The 8,380-nt window shown below is 39.9% G+C and overlaps 1 protein-coding gene across 11 annotated transcripts in view; it reads left to right on the plus strand.

Annotated features, from left to right (window-relative positions):
• cfap74 (cilia and flagella associated protein 74) overlaps positions 1–8,380 on the plus strand; it is a 184,420-nt gene that overhangs the window by 64,299 nt on the left and 111,741 nt on the right. For all 11 annotated transcript variants that reach the window (XM_077614077.1, XM_077614163.1, XM_077614095.1 and 8 more), the window contains one exon: positions 2,938–3,049. The gene's annotated coding sequence lies outside the window, so the exon portion shown is untranslated. The remainder of the gene's footprint in view (positions 1–2,937; positions 3,050–8,380) is intronic.

Here is an 8,380-nt window from a genome sequence, read left to right on the forward strand (position 1 = left end):
TTTTTAGCACTAAATCGGATAAAAACGTTTGCCAGAAATACGACAGGTTAGGCTCGACTTTCAGCATTAGCTTCGATGGCCATAGAAAAAGAGGATGGATAGTGTACAGGTAAAAAGTCTTTTTGGTGAGTAAATATGGCTATATTCCTAAATAATATTTCAATTGTATGAGGTTATTATTGATGATTTTTTATGTGTCACAGGTGTAGTTGCAATAGAGGTTTTATAGCCATACAATAGTTTTTGAGGGTTGGATTGATTCAGACATAGTTGAAGGCGTCGCTAGAAAAGTCACAGACCGCCGCTGCAGTTTCCAGCATATTGCTTTCACTTAGCAATTTGGAGCTGGCAACCCTCGTAAGCGGGACAAAATTAGGAGACATATGAGTCAAACGATACTTGAGCTGACTTAACAGATGAGTTTGTTGAGAGCGGTCTCTCTGCTGACTGCTTTAAGACCGGTCTCGATGGCCAAACGCTTCGGTTTTCAATTGGAAATGAATGAAGTGGCAGCTCTCCCAGCTCAGAGAAAATTAGGGTAGTAACCGATTAGTGTTTAAATAATAAATCCCCTGTCTTCTCAAACAATTACGTCAACTGCTCGTGTTGTGGGGATTTTTTTATTGTCTATTCATAACAGTCAGTTTGAGCTGTAGGTTAGTTGTGAGTTATGGGCGGCCCAGCAACGAGTTAACCTCACAGTTCTGGGTTCAAATCCAGATCGGTCCACCTGTGTGGAGTTTGCATGTTCTCCCAGGGCCTGCGTGGGTTTTCTCCGGGTACTCCAGTTTCCTTCTATATTCCAAAGACATGCATGGTAGGCTGATTGGACACTCTAAATTGCCCCTAGCTACGAGTGATTGGCTGTCTGTCTCCTTGTGTCCTGCGATTGGCTAGCCACCAATTCAGGGTGTCCCCTGCCTTGTACCCAAAAGTCAGCTGGGATAGGCTCCAGCACCCCCTGCCGCCCTGGTGAGGATAAAGCGATTCAGAATTCATGAATGGTTGAGTTCTAGCCAAAAACGTGATGAAATATTAAGTTACACATTCAATGTTTATGGCCGTATTTGTATGTAATGCTCAGGTGCGACTTATAGTCTGACGAATACGGTAATGTAAATAAACAACAGTCAATATAATGGTAGAATGTGGGGAGAGTGTGATTATAGTATATATGTTTGAAATATTATTCATTTGTAATCTATGTGAGAAGTTTCATAACTTGTTGTTTTTGTTTTCCAGTATGTGCTATCAAATTTTGTGGTTTTAAAGGTCAGTGGCTTAGATGTTTGTCAGATAGTGGATTAAAAACTGGGTTTTAGAAAGCCTATACATTGCTGACAACACCGCCTCAAGCAGTTAATGACCGAGAGCTAAAAATAACTCAGGTGACCGGGTGGTTAGTGCGACGGTATCACAGTTCTGGGGTCGAGGGTTCGATCCCATGTGGGTCCTGACTGTGTGGAGTTTGCATTCTCTCCCCAGGCTTGTGTGGGTTTTTTCCGGGTACTCCGGTTTGCTCCCACGTCCCCAAAACGTGCATGCTAAGCTAGCTGGTTGAATATGCTAAATTGCCCCTAGTTATGATTAGTTGTCTGTCTCTATTCGATTGGCTGGTCATCAATTCAGAGCTCCAGCACCCCTCACGACCCTCGTGAGGATAAGCAGTTTGGAAAAGGAATGAATAATATTGCCAAGAACAACCGGCCTAACTCAAAGTGGCGCCGTCTGAAAACCGAGCGCCAATTATAACCATTTTGCAAAAGAAAAAATTAGACTCATTTTAAGTGTTTGACATTCTCACATACCATAAATATTTTTTTCATGCTTAATGGAATGATGGCGGCACCTTATGCGAAAATAAAGCTTTCTAGAGGGCTTCATATATGCATTTAATGCATTTAAACCTATGCAAAGGCGGACCCTGAAGGCACCATCACTCTCTGTGTGAACAGAGAAGAGCTTGTAAAGGTTGATTTTTTTTTTTCCCCGCAACTTATGTTTTTTTTTGTTTTTGTTCTTCATGCGTGTGCAGTGGAGTGGCAGAGCTTCAGTTTCCATGCTCTCCTCCTCTCACTCGGTCTATGTAGGGCAGCCCGTGGATCAGCTGACAACCCCATCCTCCCACATGCCCACACAATCTTGTTAAAGCATGCCGTTAATCTGAAGAGGAAAAGGACTCTTTTCATTGGCAAGTCACTCTTTCATCACGCCATTGTGTTTTCTTCATCACGGTGTCACAAAAGATTTCACATTTGCCTTAAAGCCAGGTGCCAGGACGGACCACCGTTCCCCCTCATTATGGCTTCCCGTGACGCCGTTTTGCCACACTGAGAGTGTCACGTGAAATCGGGATTTTGTGCAGCAGGTGCATAGTTTTAACTCCAAACGGGCTGGTTGGGTTGCCACTCAAAACTAGAGTGAAAAAGAACGTTTAAAGCCATTTGGTTCGCGTTTTTGGGGGGTTTTGCCGTGACTTTTTGGAACAAATGTTCACACAAAAGCACACCCCTTTTAAAATAATGTAGTTAGGGAGACATTTAATTCCTTTAACGATGTAAAAATGTCAATAAACGTATTTTTCGGACTATAAGTCGCACCCACTGGATAGCTATAGCCTAAAAAAACAGGCTTTCTATGGTCAGAGAAAAAAATACATATATAAGTCGCACTTGAGTATTAAACTATGAAAAAAAATTAGTCTTATAGAGTTATAATCTGGATAATATGTAACAAGCTGTCCTTCTATTGGCTGGCAACGAATTCAGGGTGTCCGCTGTTGGATATAGTTGGCTGAAATAGGCTCAAGCATCCCCCGTGATCCTTGTGAGGATGAATGAATGAAAAAAAATACAATCATAATCATAATAATCATTCGCCTTTCACTGCCTCATTGTTTTACAGGTTTCTAAGTTACACATTTGCTATTTTTCACAGTGCATACATCCACTTTGTGGTCAGCGTCCTGATTGGCTAGGGGAGAAGGCATGCATTGTGTTCTGCGACCTGATTGGCTTGCACGATGAGAGTTTTCAAAGAAGAAAGAAAAGTAAGGAAATGTCTGTTTGTCCAAGAAAAAACATGATAATTGATTTATAGCCTCAAAACATACATGATGGTAAAAACGAAGTTTTCGGAGTTTGCGCAATTTGGGTTATTTTTTAGAATATAAACTCAGCAACAAAAAAGCAAATGATAGAAGAATAATGTACTTCTAAAGAAGGGTTTAAATGTATTTAATGTGTACATGAGTGTATGTGAGACATAGCATGCTACTGTTTTTTCATGGCAAGGGGGCGACAAAAACACGAAAAAAGGCTCGACATGCCAGTTGTCTACACTATTTTTTCCCCCACAAGCCCCTGCTTTCTTCGTTTTAACTTTCTTCAGAACTTATTAATTTCGGTACATGATGTGAAATGGAGATGAAAAAGCATGTTACTAATAAACGTTCTTGTCGAAAACACCCATCCAGAACATGTCGTACAATTCGGATAATTGGACAAAGGCTTTGTCATCATCATTGACTTGGCAAAAGCCTAATTGTCATCATACCCAGCTGCGTATGACAAAATTGGTAGTGCTTCTCCATAAGGTGCGTTTTCCCGGCAAAAGAGCCAAATAAGTGATATTTTCAGACTCGTAATTTGGCATTCTGCCGTGATGGATACATCGCATCACCCCCCGAGTGGATCACTTAACTCTCACTGTCTCTCACTTACCTTCAGTCAGCCACTAGGAGGCAGATCACCGCCCAACGTCTTTTCATGTTACCTCACCCCGAAGTTATTACACAGAAGGGATTGTGTCGTGTTACCGCAAGTTTAGAGTCCTGATGGATGTGGGAAAAAACTGTCCTTAAGCCTATTTGTCCGTACTTTGTGGGACCTATAGCGTCTGCCAGAGGGCAGCAGCTGGAACAGGTTGTGACCAGGGTGGTATGGGTCCCCGACAATGTTCCTAGCTCTGTTGAGGTAACGAGGGCTGGCAATGTCTTCCAGTGCGCCTACAAAGGTGAGGAGTCCTCGACGCTTTGTTCTGCAGAGGTATTTTTCAAAATTAAAAAAACACCCCAATAGTTGTAATTACCGAGTATTTATTTTGGAATGCAAATATAACAACAAAGTGGAAATAAGGAAGCCCTCTATTATCAGTCATTAAGATTTTTGAAGTCAGGGTTTTCATGGATCTGCAAGTCTTGACTGCGGAACAATCGCAGCAATCGACTGTCAAATATTTGATGTAGGAATTTTATTTTTTTGAATTTCTATTAGAGCAAAGGTCACTTTTTGAGTCAATACTGTACAGCAGCAATCCCCAGTCAGCGGTCCATGCAATCAATCAATGGCGCGTACTTCATAACCAGCCTTGAAAATGGAATACATGTCACAATTTTTAACTAATCAGGAAAAGTAGCAAAACGAGTCGAGCTGAAAGACTGAGTAGCTTGTTGATAATGAGCCTTAAGGTGCTTTTAAGCTAGCGGAATTTTACCCGTATTTTATACCTTTTTTTGGTCATTTCAAATTGTGCGACTTTTGTACGGGATTTTTTTCAAGTACGTTTTTTTTGTAAAACCGATCTCGTTTGACGCATTTCGGCTCTAATCGGGAACGTCTCGGTCACTGGTCGCATGCATTAAGCATGATATGCATATTCCCCTTTCACTATATAAATATAGTGCGTCAGCAAGCAATGTACCCACACAGTCAAGCTGTTAGCGTCATACGGCGACATCTACAGAACCTTGAATTTAGTGCACCGACTGATTAAGCACTACATCCACTTTGGGGAATATTTTAGACTTTTAAGTGCACCCTTTGTGAGTAAATATGTGCCATGTTGTATTTGCAAAGTGGGTTAGCATTGTTGTCAGTTTTGCCACGGGATCTCATTAGCTTGCCCAATGCAGGTGGATTGCAGTGTTAGTAAATATGTGAAATTGGTTTGAGAGTGGGATCATTTTATCATTCTGTGATTATTTATATCTAAATGACTTCCCTGGAGCAGGTGAAGAGCTAAAAGAAAGAGAAGACATCATTGAGACAAATGAGATGAATTTGAGAAAAAAAAATCATCTGGTATCATCGGATGAGACCTCATTGTCTCATATGGTATGGTCTCATCTGTTTCTTATACTTCTTAATTCTCTCATAATTATCAACTTCACCAATTGAGATGTTGGGTTAAAGGTCAGGGTGTTCCCCACCTGGTGCCTGAAGCCAGCTGGGATAGGCTCCAGCATCCCCCGCGACCCTTGTGAGGATGAGAGATTCAGAAAATGAATGAATGAATTTTATTCATTATTTTTTCGATTCCATTTTTGTGGTTACAGCTGTGTGCGCCTTACATTGCTGTGTCGAGTTAGCACATTTATTCTCCTCCAGTGGTTCAAAATTAGCTTTTGCCTAATGATAATACGATATATACAAGATCTATGCTTTTATTTAAAATAAACATAAATAATATTATTCCAATATATTCTGAGAATGGGATGAACAGAGTTTAACCTAATATTTCTATGTTTGCACATTTGGGGGGGCGTGGACAGGTCCGCCCATGGCGCTAAATTAGCTAGAACCACCTCTGAAATTGAGAATACTATATATATACAAGCTCTATGCTTTTATTTAACATAAACATCAATGATATTATTCCAATATATTCCGAGAATGGGATGAACAGAGTTTAACCTAATATTCTTGTTTGCACATTTGGGGGGGCGTGGAGGGGTCCGCCCATGGCGCTAAATTAGCTAGAACCGCCCTCTAAAATTGATAATAATATATATACAAGATCTATGCTTTTATTTAACATAAACATAAATAATATTATTCCAATATATTCTGATTATGAGATGAACAGAGTTTAACCTAATATTCTTGTTTGCACATTTGGGGGGGGGCTGGAGGGGTCCGCCCATGGCGCTAAATTAGCTAGAACCGCCTCTGAAATTGATAATAATATATATACAAGATCTATGCTTTTATTTAACATAAACATAAATAATATTCTTCCAATATATTCTGATTATGAGATGAACAGTTTAACCTAATATTCTTGTTTGCACATTTGTGGGGGGGGGGGTGGAAGTTTCCGCCCATGGCGCTAAATTAGCTAGAACCGCCTCTGAAATTGACGAAAGTTAGAGGTAGAGTTTCTGAGTGTCCTATTTGTCCTCTTTTTTTGGAAACGTTGCATGATTTTTTCATCCTTGAGGGACGCGGGGAAGCTAGTAGTACTACAAGGCCCGTCCTCATGGCAATGTGAGAGAAAACAAGCGAGAATGTGCTCTCTGGGAGCGTAGGAGGGCTGCTTCCCGGTCCTCGTTTGAAAGGTATTGCCCGCTAAGAGGAGGCGGGAGGTCAGGCAGCAAGTGTTTATCCCCATTCTAAAGCAAAGCTCAAAACCTTCAACCCTCAAACACTTCGTAGGCTCTCAGAAGCACATTTTAGCAGGCATGGTTGGATTCTTCTGAAGCACACAGCATCCCTCAAAAGAGAGAAAGAGAGGACGAGCGAATGAGAGGCAACTTGAACAACGCCCCCACACAATTAGGAGTGGTCCTTCTTTTTCAGACATGATCAAAAATGCAGAGCACTCTAAGCAACTGATCAGGCTCAAAAGGAAAGCCAACCCTTTCCAAATGAAGTAATCAGCTTTTTCCCTCCATCACTTATTCATGTAGAAAAAATGTCTGCATGTGATCATTGCACAGTAAAAATCAGCACAGGTGTAAATAGGGTTTTTGCTTTGTTCATTCGAACTTCACACACTTTTTTTTATGGGATGTGGTGTATGATTATGGTGCTTTTCGGTCGTCTTGGCAACACTGCCATCTCATGGTCATGGGGATGGTAACTTCATCCTGAAGGGGTCTGGGTGCTTCAGAACAGGAAAATCAAGCATGTATGAATAGAGTCTAAGACCGTAAAGTTTTTTGTAGACCAGCCGTGAGATTTTATAGCTATCCTTTGACTCATCGGAAGCCAGTGCCATGATTTTATGACTAGTTTATTATGGCCAAGACACGATTGCGAATCAGAAATAAGAATACATAAAAGGATACATAAAATTTGCATGAAATCAGCAAGACTCAAAAACAATTAAAACGAATAACAGAAGTAAAAAAAATGAAACAAATAAATAGATAGTAACAAAAGTCATACAATTGGGTTTTTGAACTGTAGTAGGAGTTATGAATAGGCTCTAGTGAATAATATTAGATGTTTTTGCCCCGATTTAAAGGATATGAGCATTTGAGCAAACCTTACATGTGTCAAAGTGGCGGCCCGGGGGCCAAATATGGCCCGCCGCATCATTTTGTGTGGCCCGGGAAAGTAAATCAGTGCCGACTTTCTGTTTTAGGATCAAATTAAAATGAAGAGTATAGATGTATATTAAATTTCCTGATTTTCCCCCCTCTTAAATCAATAATTGTAATTTTTTAATCCATGTTTTTAGTTCCAAAATTATTTTGAAAAATCTAAAAAAAAAATTAAAAAAGCTAAAATAAACAGTGTTTTAGGTCTATAAAAAACTGAATATTCAGGACTTTTAATCCAGTTCTTTTAATCCATTTATAAACATAAAATCTAAATATTATATCTAAAATGGTCCAGCCCATGTGAAATCTAGTTGACGTTAAAGTGGCCCGCGAACCAACCCGAGTCTGACACCCTTAGATCTTCAGTTCAATTTCCTCCAGGTTTTAGCTAATTTTGCACCGTAGAACATAACACACCCCCAACATGCAAACACAACATAATATTCTATGATTTATCTTTGTAATGTGTAATTCATGCTTAATTACAAATATGGCTCTTCTTTAATATAACATAATTTTAGCAAAACAACCTAATATTAACCCAAAAGAGTACAAATGTAAACACCAATGTAAACTGCCCTAATCCTAAACAAAAAAAAATAGAATACAATAATTATCATAATACGAATTCACGGCTTATATTATAGCAGATTTTTTAAATGTTGATTTTGCCCCATTTTACATTAAAATGTGTTCTGGGTGATAGAATTAAACCTAAAATGTGACTTTTCTGGACTCCTGTAATCAACTACATCCTAAAATATTCATTAAAGTACGAGAAAATAATGATTTTTCATTTTAGAGTGGATGCAGTGACGCGTTACTGCCGCTAGGAGGATGAAATGTCCACTCTCCGCGGAAAAGACGGTCTACGCCACTAACTTGACGTGGAAATGAGGAATAACCGACTATACAACTGATGATAAAATTGAAAGGAATCTGGGAGGTTACACCCCCAAATAGATTGCACCCTACTTAGTCGCCCACATTGCCCATAACAAAAACCGCCCCCCTTGCCGGAACTGTCAACAAATCTGGTACCAATGCTATGTA

Source organism: Stigmatopora argus, chromosome 1 (assembly GCF_051989625.1).
Source record: "Stigmatopora argus isolate UIUO_Sarg chromosome 1, RoL_Sarg_1.0, whole genome shotgun sequence".
In the NCBI taxonomy this organism is placed as follows: Eukaryota; Metazoa; Chordata; class Actinopteri; order Syngnathiformes; family Syngnathidae; genus Stigmatopora; species Stigmatopora argus.